Source organism: Melozone crissalis, unplaced genomic scaffold, assembly GCF_028551555.1.
Source record: "Melozone crissalis strain CALT ecotype California unplaced genomic scaffold, PUWL_Pcris_2 ptg000016l_1, whole genome shotgun sequence".
NCBI classification, from domain to species: domain Eukaryota; kingdom Metazoa; phylum Chordata; class Aves; order Passeriformes; family Passerellidae; genus Melozone; species Melozone crissalis.
The window spans coordinates 48,543,531-48,558,198 of record NW_026535794.1 but is presented as its reverse complement, the minus strand read 5'-3'; positions in this window follow the sequence as shown (position 1 = coordinate 48,558,198).

The following is a 14,668-nucleotide window of genomic DNA, read 5'->3' as shown; positions in this document are numbered from 1 at the left end:
ATGTGTGTGGGTACATGCTACCCCTGAGGCAGGAATTTCATTGCCTGCCCCTTCTTCGTGGGGGCTTCCAGGGCTCTGCCACACTCTGACATCCAGCACTGACCACATCCCTGGTCATAAGAGCCATAAACAGACTAAGACATCATAAAATAAGGAGTAAAGAAAAGCCCAGTGCAGGCCCACCTGTCATGTGCTGTGCTGAAGATCAGCTCCCAGGTGGAGGAGATGCAGGTACAGATCTGCACCTTGAGAAGGACAGTGTGTAAAAGATCTGCCAAGGGGGAGAAGCAAACCTAATAATTTTTGAAAAGTGCAGGCAAGGTGGTTGCAAGGCTTTGATGGTTCAGTGCAGTTTGAGCACTGTGGTGAGCTAGCCCTAGCCCTGTGGTTTTGCAGCCAAAGAAATGGCCTGCTGCACTCTGAACTGCAGTGATTAGTTACCGCTTCCTCGTGCCTCCACTTTTTTACATGGCTCTGCATACGGAGGAAACATAATTTTTGTGGCATAGACAGCTATACCAGCAGCATCTTTTGCTTACTTTTGCTTAAACTTGCCAACAAGTTCTACAACAGTTTAATTTAAGAGGACCTGGAAGCATCCAACGCTGGAGTCTCATATGATGTGGTAATGATGCAAGCCCTATATTGTACATTTTAAAAAGGGAGATTCTTTCCCCTGGCAAGCAGCATATCCTTGGTCAAAAATGAGTAAAGATTCACTGTAAAACCTGTAATGTAATATAAATATTGTAGTATTATTACAGAGAATGGTTGCATATGGCATTTGCGTGCATGCGAACACAAACAGAATGCAAACCCACAGGAAGGTTGCCATATTATTTTTCAACATTTTAACTTAATTCAGAAAATCACCATTGAATTTTCAGCATTTTTCAGTTATGTCATGTTCTCCTTTCCTGTTGCTGACTCTTGAGTTTTGTATTTCATTCCCTTCATCTTGTCCTTTGCTGTTTTGTTTTAATGATATAATTTATCCTGCAAGTTTCACTAGTGTGTTCTCAGAAAGGAGCAGGGAAGTAAAATGTGTACACTTCGAAGTAGCTGCTAAAAGATTGTTTCTTGCAAATAAAAAGGATAACTTCACAACAAATTCTACAAATCCTTGTATACAAATAATTTTGAATTTCATAATGTAGCATCAATATGCATATATCTTTAAGAACAACATCCTGGTAAAACTCAGTTTTATATTTCAAACATTATATATCACATGACAAAAGTAATTATCTTGAACTTATAAATACAAAATAGAATCTTTTGCAATCCATTTCATTAATTATAAATAGTGCCACTTGCAAATTTTTTTTTTGTGTGGATTCCATCAATCATTTTTGGATAATCAAGATCTTCATCAACGTAATTTTCAACCGATGAAGTAACTGCACCACTTGAATGAGCCTGTTACATCTTAGAATGAAGGTAGACATGTTTTGCTCACCTGTTGCTACAACAGCTGCCAGGGTTGCCAGGGATGCCTGGAGCACCTTGTGGCAATGCTGTGTGCGAAGCACAGGCACAAAGGTGACTTTTGGGGGCAAAAAGCACCATACTTTATGGGTATGGTGCTTATTACCACTGCAAGTTCATCAAAAATTTATCTGTATCACCATTAAAAACCTCGTAAGGACAGGCTTGGAAAACATATCTTCTTATTGGTCCTGAAATGTGCTGTATAAATGCTAGAAGCATCGGTTAAACTGTCTGTGAGCTAAGCAGAGTTGGGCCATCCACAGCAAGAAGGCTTTTGCACCTAGAAAAATATTGATGGATAGTCTTTTCCTTTAAATGGTAAATTTATGTTTCTGCCATATATTCAGACCTGAGCTCCTCAAAGTACTTTCAAGCCAATCTGAGGTTTTATTCTGTTGGGGCTTCACCAGCACTGACCACCCTGGCTTTGTAAGTTTTATTTCTGTGGTGAGGAAGGTGAGAAGATTAATTCTATATGTGCTGTCCAGAATGTTGAAAATTTCTAAACAAAAATATAATAACATATTTTAAAAAATGAAATGTTTTGGCTCTGACTGGAGTAGTTCATCCTGCCCTCTCTCTTTTTTTTTTTTTTTATAAATTGTAAAAGTTGAGAACAGTAAGACAAGAGAGTTATATGATGTGGTTAATGCCAGAGTCTTGTGATTATGAATAACTTCAGAAGTTTTAAAAAATTGATATAATCTATACTGAACTGCTTGTAAATTGTGTTAGTACCTCAGCAGAACTGGTTCCTGGACAGAAATATGAATGGTGGAGGAATGGAGCGAGGAAATGGTGACAGCTGACAGAATGGTAGCAAGTTTGTACTAAAACTTCACACTTACTTTCTCCTGCTGTTCTGGAGTGACAGACATGTAATGTCACATAAACACCCAGCAGCTATCAGTGCTTCTCCCTTCCTGCAGATTCTTTCTTTAGTAATTCTTTGCCCTCAAAATAAGCACCAACTGAAAAAAAGAAGAAATAAACTGAGTTTTTTTAATTTGAGAATCTAGGTGGATTCTTCAGATACACCTCAGGTATTTTGTTATAAAAATATTATTTGGTATTTAATTAACATGCTCTTTGGAATAATCTCCTTCATGTTACTTTCTCTTGAACTTTTTTGTTCTGTGGTGCTTTCCTCTGTCATATTCTCATTTTCCTACAAGAGTAAGAATTTTGTATTATAACAATTAAGAAAAAAATTGTACATTATTTAATTAATTTTATTTTATAAAACCAGACTGCCTGCAAGTTGCCAATACGCTGTGATGTTGATATTTCCTGTTAATCTGTCTATTTCCAGGATTGGTAGATTTTATATTGAAGTAATTTTGGGGCTTTTTTTCTGGGAGGGAGGAGGCAGGAAGGGTGATTTTTTGGTTGTTTGCTTGAGATTCACTTTTATCATGATCTCAATTTCTGAATCTGTTTAACTCAGTGGGATGTCCTGAGCTTATTCTGCAGAGCTGAGTGCATCATAGAAACCTGTACTGGCAGCAGAAAACCAGCAAGTGGCATTAACTGCATTGGAAGAGACTGGGACGGGATGCAGCACCTCTGGCAACTGGAAATGGGCATCCCTCAAAAACACACAAGTCTTGAGTAATAGTGCAACAACAGTTTGATATTACCTGTGGATGCAACTCCTTTCTATAGCAAATTTGAAATTACCCTTAAAAAAAAAAAAACCAACATCGGGGTAAAAATGTAGGTGTCTCAGTAGTAAGGCTTGAGGAAATTATTATTTTTTCTGTTTGCTAAGGGAATCTCTCTCTGCATATATGTATTGTTCAGAGGATAAGACAGTGATTTTGAAAATAACTATAAACCCAAAATAAAATAATGAAGTATGGCTATCCTGTAAACCCATACAGTTCTCATCATGCCTTTTTCTGTCATAGAAGAAACTTTACAAATGTTGTTTGAAAAGGTGCCACAGAGTGGCAGTCTCTTTGTTTTTGCGTAGGAAATGTTTCTTCCTTTCTCCCTTTTATTCACAGTCTGTGTGTATGTTAAATTTTGCTTTTCTCACTTTCTGGCGCTCTTTATCTTTTGAGTTTGGATTGTATTTTTATCATCCTTTTAAATCTTTCAGGTTCTAGAATCCATGCTGCCTCACTGGATTTCGAGCTGGATAGTTTTGATTCATGTATGCGTAGTTTTGTCTTCTGAAGTTTTCTTTTGAGTCAAAGTTCAGTTATAACTGAAAGAATGATTTGCTTTTTTTTTTTTTAATTGATCTATAGCCCATGCTTAATTATAGGTTCTGGCTTGCCTTTAAATATTTATTTGTGACTCATTCAAGTGCTTATTTTACTAGTAACTTCATTCTGCTTAACCAGGCTTTCTGTCATCAATCATGCTGCCTGTTCAGCCAGAAGAGAAAAATGCAAAGAATGATAATATTACAGTAGCACTGATGTGCATTTCCAGAGCTTTAATAGGATAAGTGTCAGCACTGATCCACTTCAACATCATCCACTGCAACAATAGTGAGAAGCAGAGGAGGAAGACAGCCGAGCTGGTTGACATTTATGTATGTCTCTTATGCATGATCAAATTAGCATTTGGTTCCAATTGAAAGCAGGAGTATATAAAGGAGAGGATTATGTAAAGTGAAGATTACTACTCTAAACACAGCACTTACTAATGTAAAGCTATGAATGGAGGGCTACCTTTCTGTGAGAAAGGACAGAAAGACTGATGCAGACATGAGAATTCACTGTGTAGCTTTCTAGCTGACTAACTAACCATTCAGAAAGAGAGATGGGGAGGGAAAAAAATAAATTCTTAAAGCATCTCAATGAAGCAAGTAAATTACAACTCAACTCTGACTCTCATCTCCTTGGTTTTGCTGACTACTTTTATTTTTAAATATAGTCACTGATTTCGAGCATATCCTGACTCTACCTGCTAGGCAACTTGATTGCTATGATCAGTGATCAATATTGAGGAACTTGAGACCAAATTCCATCTCTTCACCAGCTTCAGTGTTATGTGAATAATCTAACTTACGAATTCTGCATAGCTCCTTTCAAGGATTGTACTGTCCACTGTAGCTCTCTTACTGCAAACAATTCTAAAAGAGTATTAAAAAGTATAATGAGGCCATGAGTAGCAAATTGTAAAGCACTGGAATTTAGGCCAGTTAGGCAATTTACAATAATTAATAATGTGAAGGACAGAAAGCTTGAGTGTTTGATCTGGGAGTGTCAGAGGGAGGCCTCTCAGTTTGGTTCTTTAAAGCCAAGAATGGCTGGACATGGGGTGGGGTCCGGAAGTAAGGCAGAATAAGGCAAATGTCTGGACTCTCTCAGTGGTGGTAATGACAGATTGGTGAGTTCAGATGTTAATTCTCCTATTTATCTGAAACACCTATTTTTGAGAGGGTTAGATTGCGTGCTGAAAGTACCCAGCTCTTCAAGATAACTGGCTCAAACTACACAGATATCTTTTGGGTGGCCACAGCAGCAGTGAGTGACTTTCTGACGAATGGGAAGTTTAAACAGGGAAAACCAGGGAGAGATAACACCAGCCACAGAGTGATTCTTTACAGCTGAATGGAAAAAAGATTTTTTTAAACCTTCTCTAATCTTTTTTAAAAACACTCTGTTAAATGTTATGCAATGGTGATCTTTTACACAGTGTGCTTTCTGACCAGTAGATTAGTCGACATAATTGGTTTGTGGTCACTCCACTGGTATGAGGGGTCTTGTCTATTGTGGGTGGGATTTTTGTGGTGGCTGTGAGAGGTAATGAAATGTAATCTGCTCAGAGGCCAGCTCAGCTCATGGTGAAGAACCTGACAGCCCCTCTTTAAAACCAAAACGTTGGAAGCATAGAAACCACACAGGCAAGTTTGAGAATTTCACTTGGTGGTTAGGCTATGGCTGAGGAAGAAACACATTTGAAAGCTTGTAAGATGCTTTCTGAGAAGCTGACAAGTGAGCAGATACAGCAGAGCATGGTGAAGAGGAATGGTAAGACAGTGCTGATGAGCAATCTCACTTGAGTCTTTCATGGCACTAAACCAAAGAAAATATCATGATAGCACCAAGTACCAAAGTTCTGTTAAACAAGTTTGTAAAATAATTACATCAACAAGGCTTCTAATGATTCCACATTTTGAGCCATCTAACATAAATTATTGGGGTATCAAACATACAAAGCAGTAGTTGGAAAACATGTCTGAGTGACTTGAGTTAATAATGGCATTGTTTCAGAATTTCATAATGTAAATAGACAGCTTTCCATGCCTATGCACATACAACATAGCTATTGCCTATGCACATACAACATTTTGCATAATAAAACTTGTGTACCACTTAGCATGACAAAGCTGAAGGCTTTTTTCTTCTTTGTGACATTGCAGGAAAAACTACTTAATAAAACAGAAGTCAAGTCAAAAGAAATAGTTATGTGGCTGTGTTCCCAGTTGCTAGACCGCTTGTTACCTTTTTAATTAAAAAACAGGTGTCATTAGGTACTTAAAAGAAAGGCAGCTGCATGCTGGACTGCAGATAAATCCAGAAATGTTACACATACCCTGCTGCAGATTTGCTGCAGGGCAACAGATATTTCTTCACCTGTGAAATTAATGTGCTGTGGGATCTTGTGCTAGCTTTCATCATCATCAGTGGATCAGGCTGTTAGCACCACTTCGGCATTACTTCCAGCAGAGTTTATATTGATGGAAATGAAATGTTTTAAAATACAGCTGTGAACTTCTAATTTCCATCAATATTACCAAACTGCTCACGTTTTTCTTAGACAAACTGTGAGGACCTCTTGCCTTTTACAGTCTCAGAGTATCAATATTATAACAAATAGCCTCGAAAATTCTGACATCTCTGGTGATCACCACAGCCTATTGGTTCAATGCACAGCTACCTGGGTCTGATGCAAATCCTCTCTTGCTTGGCACATGGAGATTATATCAATCCAAAGCAAGAAGTTCACCTAGAGAATGTGCTTTTGGAGGTGGTTGTTCATTTGTAGTTCATGGTCTGGCGACATAATCTGCCCCACATTAGGATGTCCAAGAATGCAGCAATGGCATTCATCCTGACCTCTGTCACTTCTTTCCCTGCAATAAGAAAATAATCAATCATCACTGCCACAAGTAGGTCCATAGCTGCAAGCTGCTCCATGTGAAAACATGAAGCCAAAGTCAAAGACTGACAAGGCTACTGTATGAAACTCTGACATTTCAGTTCCCACTGAGAATTTAATGGTAGATATTTCTCTGTAGCTCTCAGAAAATTCTGAAGTAATTATTTTTTGGTGATGAAAATTGAGATTTTGTTCTTGCCAGCGAATTGTATCAATGTTTGAGTGATTTAAGTGTCTTAATATTTGTGCCATTTAGTCTCTGCTGGCACCAGCACTGTTACCATGCAGACCTGCTGATCACTTCCTTCCTGATGCAGAGGGCATGAGGTCCACTACACCCAGCTTGCACCTGTGTTTTAGACATGGAAAAAACAGACTTGCAAAATGTCTGCCTTCCCTGAACATTCAGTGGGAGTGGTTGGTATATTAGCACATCGTGGGTAAATATTCTCCAAACTCAGTACAAGCACCAGGCAAGTGATTTACTGGCATCTCTTGTCTTATTTCTTTCCAGATATGTGTATCATTTCTGAGACACAGCACCTTCATATGTTGAGAATCTCTGGTGGGTCCTGGCATTTTGATGGATGGGAAGAGGAAGTGTAAGCATCCGACAGGAAAAACTAAGCACATCAGAATAGGGCATGGATCATTCCTTGTCCTTCTTCCCATTGCTGGAACAGAGCCATCATGCAGCTGGAACTGCTTGGGCTTTGGTTCATCCTGAGCCAGCCTGGAGCTGTGCAAGGCAGAGCACTGTGATAGCAGCACTGCACACATCCGTACCTAATAGAGTTAGTCTTCCTCAATATCATTTGAAAACAAGTTACTCTCCTAATACTGTTACACAACACAAGAGAGTTTGGCAAGAGAAGAGGAGAGTTCTCTACAGCTCTGATGGATGGGGATAAGTGAAATTAATCCAGTAAAGAAGTCTGCACAGTTAATTCCTTTAAGAGTCCTGAAAATTATTTTTCTGTTCAATTTCATAGAGCCCACTGGTTTATCTGAAGACATGTAGTAGCATAGCCCCTTTAAGAGCAATAAATCAGAGTGGAAGGATGTTCTCATGGTATTGTGGTGTGGCACACTTACACTTCAGTTTGGAGGTTAATGAGTTCTTTTCTCTGAAAGCTAATACAGATTTCAGAGGCATTCTCCAAAGCAGCTAACGTGGTGGTTTAATGATTGCCAAACTGGGTGTTTGCATCATTGTCAGGTCTATTTGAGATATTCTGCCAGTGCCTCTTCTAAATCTTTGCAGAAAGGGTTTCTCAGGCTCCCACAGGGATTAAGAGTACATTTCAACTTCTTGAAGTCTTACCATATTTTTTTATATGCATTCACATATTTTTCTGACTGGCTAGAATCCATCTCATTTATTACTCTGAAAGTGTGTTTTGTTGGTTCTGCTAGCTGCTTATACACCCATATTCCCACTGCCTTCCCTCCCAGGAACACGTGCCCAGCTATGTTCCACTGGCCAGCTGGCAGCACCTTGTGAAATGCTCCTACTGCAAGGATATTGCTCACCAGACAACAAAGGCAGGGGCTTACCCTTAGCAGGAAGGAATGGGGGATATTTTATTCTGGTTTTACAGGAGGAGCCGATGATCCAAAACTTGCTGGATTGCAGCTGTGTGTAGATTTTGTAGGTGGGAAGCCCTGTGGAATCTTTTCTAACTTAAAAACTCAGCAAAACACGCCAAGCTCTAGCTTACCTAGCTGTGTGCCAGAGGCGTGTTTCTGAAGTCCAGAGCTCATGGCTTTACAGCCTGATGACTGGCACAACCAGTACCTATTAGGTGCTTGAATCAGGCCACCTCCTTACTCCTCCCTGGCTCCTCAAGTTGCTCCTGCACCACAATTTCCCCAGGCAGAGGTATCCCAGGCACAGGGCTGTGCTCCATGTCTGGATTACAGTGGTGCTGCCGGGGTGGAAGTGCCTCCATGCCACCTCAGCTGTAGCCTCATCTGATGGCAACTGCTCAGGGAAACATCAGCACACGGAGACTGTTCAGTGTCTGTTACCTGCTGGCAGAAAACCTGGGATGCTTTGATCAGATCCCTGCTGGCTCATGCAGTGTGGGTGTGCAGGAACAAAGGTGAGCTGACAGCTTTTTACCAGGAGCAGTTTCATGAGTTTCACCACTGCAGAAGTAGGTGTAGAGGATGTATTTCTTTCTTATTAGATTATTATTCTGTCTGATCAGACAAGATCTGATTAAAAAGATTTTATTCCATCTGATAATGAGAGGAGAGCATTCCTTCTTAATTGAATTCCTTTTCAAGCTCTGTGAGTGCTAGTAGGAGAAAAATTCTAGAAGAAAACTAATGGAATTTGTTATCCTTATACTTAAAAATAGAGATATTCTGATTTCAGAGGTGATTTCAGAGGGCAATTCCATTCCTGCAAGGGCAATCCATGGCTTTGGTCTATGAAGACTCTCCTAAAAATGTCTTTAATATGTCCCTTGCATTTCATCTTTCAGCCACCTCTATTTGTCAGATAGCAATTGTGGTCTATTTTTGGTCCCTCAAATTTTGTTAGCATACTTCAGCGACACATTTTAAGCAGCTTCTTTTCTTTTTTTGTCTTTTTATCTATTTCTCTCTTGCTCTCTCTTAACTTCTTTGTCATTTTAAATAATAAACAAGTAGATAGCTATGAGTTACACTATTCCTTCCTTTCCCATTCTCCCTTGCATTGTTTTATCTTGAATTTTAATGGCCTAGCTTTTACAATTGAACTGTTTCTCTTTTGTAAAACCTAAGATTTTGTTGGTTTTGTTGTCTCAGTTTTGCAGACTTCTAATAGTTCCTTCCTCTATGTGATTCTAATCTTGCTCTAATGCTTCACATGCAGATACTGCTGTTATTTTGCAAATTATTCTCATATTTATTACTCCTGTCAGAGGAGTCCACCATCAAGGCTGTTCAGGTATTTCTACCAAGAGCCCCTGCTTTTGCACAAAGATTATCTTGTGAGTCAGAGGGCTATGTCTATTCCATGTGTACAATATGATCTTAGAGCAAAGCTTTTGAGTTTAGACGGTTGAATGGTAGGAACCTTCTTAAACTGCAGATGGCACATCTGTGGGCAGACACCAGGTTGAGTAAGAGTTTCTGTTAACCAAGTAAGCTTTAAAGCTGTATAAATCTGAAAAGTGATTGTAATCACACTGTAACTTTGGTGTAAGGCAATGGCTCTCAAACTTTACACTCTCCAGCTTCCTCCTACCAGAACTTGGTTGGCAACAAATCAAATAAGTCAAGCATTAGGATAATCAGTAACAGACTAGCTCGAGTCTAGAAACCAGGAAGAATCACACTGAACTTTCTGGTGCTCAGTAAGTTAGGTTTCCCACCCAGATACAAAAAGTATTTCACCAAACAGATGAGAAGGAAAGGAAAACAGACAATGAGAAGATGAACAATATGCCATATGTTACCGAAACACTCATCTTTAAAGGAGGTAAGAGCTACTTACAAAGGGCTCTTCGTTCAGGTATTCTGAAGAACCACATGCTAAATCCGTGTTTTCAACTGAGATAGATTTAATTTCCTTCTTAGTAGCTAATGCAGTGCTGTGTTTTGAATTTAGGATGAAAATAATGATGATAACACACTGTCATTTTGAGTGTTGCTGAGTAGTGCTTGCCCTAAGTCAAGGATTGCTCAGTGTCTCATTCTCTGCCAGGTGCACAAGGAGCTGTGAGGGAGCATGGCCAGGACAGCTGGCCTGAAGTGGCCAAAGGGACATTCCACAGCATAGACTGCCATACTCAGTATGTACATAAGCTGGAGACTGTTGGCTGGAAGCCCTCTGATTGCTGCTGGGGGACAGGCTGGGCACTGATCAGCAGGTGGTAAGCAACTGGGTTGTGCATCATTTGCTTCTCTTGGGTTTTATATCTCTCTCCCTCTTTATCTCTCTCTCCCTCCTTTTCATCACAATTATTATTTTTATAATAATATTTAGTATTATTAGTAACATTATTATATTTAATTTAATTATTAAACTGTGTTTATCCCAACACACAAGTTTTGCCTTTTTTCTAATTCACCTCCCCATCCCACAGGGAGAGAAGGAGAGGAAGGTGAGTGAGCAGCTCTGTGGTACTTGGTTGCCAGCTGGGGCTAAACTACACACACACATATGGTAAATCATTAGATGTGATCATCTGTTATAAAGCAAAAAGTGGAACATAGGTTGCACAGAAATATTTTGTTCATCAGCCTAAAATTTTAAAAGGTTTTAACTCATCCACTAGTAACTTCCGCTGATGTTATTCTTCTCAGGGAGTCAGCAGGTAAAATGTATGGAGAAGGGGAAAATTTGAGATGAAAAACACTGGTAGTTTTCATGTGCCATTTGTCTGAATATTTATTTCTCCTTTGAAAGGTTCTGTTCTATTTCTCCTTTGAAAGTGCTTTCTTACAGATAGGAATGTTTTTAGTGTGGCTGTAGAAAGCAGCAGTAGAGCTCAAGCAGGGAAGTTCCTGGTGACTTATGTTGCACAGCCTCCTTTATGGGACAGGCACCACCAGCCTGTGCCCTGACATTTCGTGCTTTCACAGCACAGTCAAAAGACAGTGAAAGAGACATCAGGAGCAGGAGATGAGTCTGAGTCATCTTGATGTTCCTCATTGTGGAAAAGCCTCTTTCTAAATTTGTTTCTTCATTTGCTCTGTCCAGGATACACAAGCAGTCACCACTCAGGTTAAGTTTTGGAAAAGGGGCTGGAATGATAATGCAAATGGAAAAACAAAATGTGGAGCTTGTGAAAATTCCCCTTCCAGCTTTTATCCAGTAGGAAGACTTTTCTCCTGCTGGTTTCCATTTTGCAACATTTCAGAGAGGGTTTCCGCAGATAGAGGATATGAAAGTGAGAGAGGAAGAATTGCTGCAGGAAGTGGTCTTAGTAAAAATATGCCTGAAGCATTTTTTATCACATCTTTGAGTAAATTGTTGTGGTGGGTAAGATACATCCCTGGGTTTGAGACTTCTGCCAAGCAGAGTATGAAAATAAGGTATCATGTATTTTATGCTATTTTTTTAATATCATGGAAAGATTCTACCTTTTCATAGTGGTTTTTTTGGTTGTTATTTTGTTTGTTTGTTTGGGGTTTTTTGTTTGTTTTTTGGTTTTTGGTTTTTTGTTGCTCAATAGATTGATGCAATTTATTTTCATGGAGTTTTAGAACTTACAAGGTGTTCTATGCAGCAGTGTGCAGTGCCTTAGAAAGCACAGAACAGTCTTTCCAAATATTTGTGAGAATTCATGAATTAAAGAATCATCATGCAAGTCAATGTCTTCCAGTCTATCTCCTGCAGCCTTCCTTCCTCTGACACATTCATTATCTCTGTCCTTGCCTGCCAGGACATAAAAGCAGACAGCTGTTGCTAGCACTACTCTTTTGCTGGCATTGAGGCACTGGGAAGCCCCGTCACATCTTTCCTTGTCAGAAAGAAAATTACTTCCTCTGGAGGCCAGATTTCCCCTCTTCTGCTGTGTGCAAATCTGCTGGTGTGTTTCTATGTGTACCTCGGTGCTCCTACGTGGTTTTCCATAAATGATTGTTTACAACTCCTTGAAACAGGAGAGCTTCTGCAGGCAGGGATGCCATCTCAGTCCCAAGAGAGTCAGAAGCAACTCTTTCATCAAGTACAAGATCAGCATCCTCTTCCTGAGCAATGGCTCTTGTTCTCTGATTGTCAGTCCAATCAGAAAATCATTGGCTGATGAACAAGATGTTTCTGTACAATTTCTGTGACTCACTTTGTGTGACAACACATGGTCTTGACTTATCATGGATTTAGTATATGGCTCCTCACTGACAGCTGAAAACAGTGTAGTAAAAAAGACATGAAGAAATTGTAGGGTTTTTTTAATAGTCTTTTGTAGCTTTGATATTTTTCAAAGTTATTTTTTTCATGATTTCTCTGGCTTTAGTTTTGTCTGGTATTAATTCTCCATGCAACAATCATCGCAACAAGTGCTGCCCTCTTGTAGCTTTTCTGCAATGTTTTTGCCCATGTGCTTATGGATAAAGCAATTTTCAATTTCTTTCATGATTTTAACCCACATGTAGTTCTGCTCTGTATGCCAGATAGCTGCTCTGTGGCTCATGGTGGCACTCAAAGCTCCAAGTTCGAATGTATGTGATAAAAGGTGAGTACTGTAGTGTGTTTTTATGTTTAGGGTTGACACAGAAAAAAAAAAAGAGACGTAGTTATGACAGTATGTGTTAGTGTTCAGAGTGTCATTGCTTGAGTGAAGAAGAAAATAAAGGGAGTGGGAGTGTGCCTTTGTTTCTTCCTAGTGCATCTGTTCCTTCTGCTTGTTTGCAGAGAGGAGCATGTCAATCTGACTACACCATCAATATGACCTTTCTCTGTGAGCAGGCACAAAGAACAGAAGAATCAAAAGGAAGGCATGAATTCAGACCAGAGATGTCTCTTGTGCATGACCCTCTGTGCTGTTGAGAAAGATGTGCTCGAGTTAGGTGGGAACAGGCCATCCTTAGCCACGGTGTAGCTGTAACAGCAGTGAGCACACTCATTTGTGTGGTGAGAACCACCTATAGCTTTCCATCCAACTTACTCAGGAAGTCATGGATACAAATTGGATTTTGGTTTTGGTCTGCTTGCCTGCTCTGTTTATGCAGAACTCCATGCAGAGAGCAACAACAGAAGATACGCTCAGCAGTTTGATATTCTTTGCTCCAGAATGTCTGAGGATTTTCCCAGTCTTTGTTGAATAACATTAAAAATGAATGGGGTGACTAAATGGCTTACAATTTTACATGATCCTTTGCAATTATTGATGTCTATAATTATCTCCAGGATTACTTGGGTCCTGCAAATGGCATTCAAATCAACGTTTTTAACTGTTTTCCAGGGTATGTCATTATAGAATTCATAGTAAGGAATAGCACCCTACAATCTGAGCTCAATATTATCGTCCTTTCAGAATTTATTTCTCAGACCTTCCATCTGAAGAGTGATAATTTTTTGTTTTAATCTGTTTTAAAAGTGCATTTAAAGATCTCAGCAAGGGACTAGGTATTGAATAGAGCTTCTCTCTATCACTTTAATATGAGTCTTTGGTGTAACAACACTGAGATCAATGCTTAATCCATTATCCTCTGAATTAGAGGACCATAGTGAGATCTATGCATCTGCTCTCCCATTGTCTTTTCTGCCCACACCCTGCCCACTGTGGGGCAGAGTGGGAAAGAGAGAAAGCCTTGGTGCTGTGTAAGTTCACTCCATGGCACCCAGAGCTGGTGCTGGTGCATGCAGCCCCATGGCACGCAGGCAGGGCAAGCAGAGCAGGCCCAGTGCCAGCCAGCAGCCAGTGGCAACCACACAGCTGTGATGGGTACACAGCTTCAGCATCACACCAGGAAGTCAAGTCAGTGGGTCAGGGCTATTTCAGCAAGGTAAAAATGTCAGGCAATACACAGGCAAGGCCATCAAGACATGATTTATTGAATGGCTGAGAATATGTATGTAATTTTCCTTTTTCTTTCCTGTACTTGGACACCATTATTAGATAGACACAGATAGGCCAACAGACTCACAAGCAAGGTCAGATGACTCTGATCTTTACCAGGCAGGTCACCTTGGGAGCATTGGTCAGTGAGAATAAGGCAGCGACACAGGACATTTCTTCAAGGAACAAATTTTTTATTTAGCCCCAGGAGTATAGTAAGGGAGAAACAGTGTGCTTGTTGCACCACCTGCAGCTTTGCCAGTTTTTCTAAAGGCTTTGTTAGATCCAACTTTAAAATCTCTCCCTTTCTACTTCATCTCTGGGATACTAAACTTTAGGTCTACCTGCTGCCTTTGAAAATCATGGGCTGATCAAACTATTTTTTGAATAGGAGTGGGCGTGGTAACTCCAGAGGAAGCCATCAGACCAGGATTTTCAGATTTCAGGACTTGCTGCTGGACCCTGGAAACATTACACTTTTTAAAAGAGGCAGAAATGAACCTGAAACCATAGGAGTTTTCAACAAAGTTTTTTTATGGAAATTTCAAGGCAAA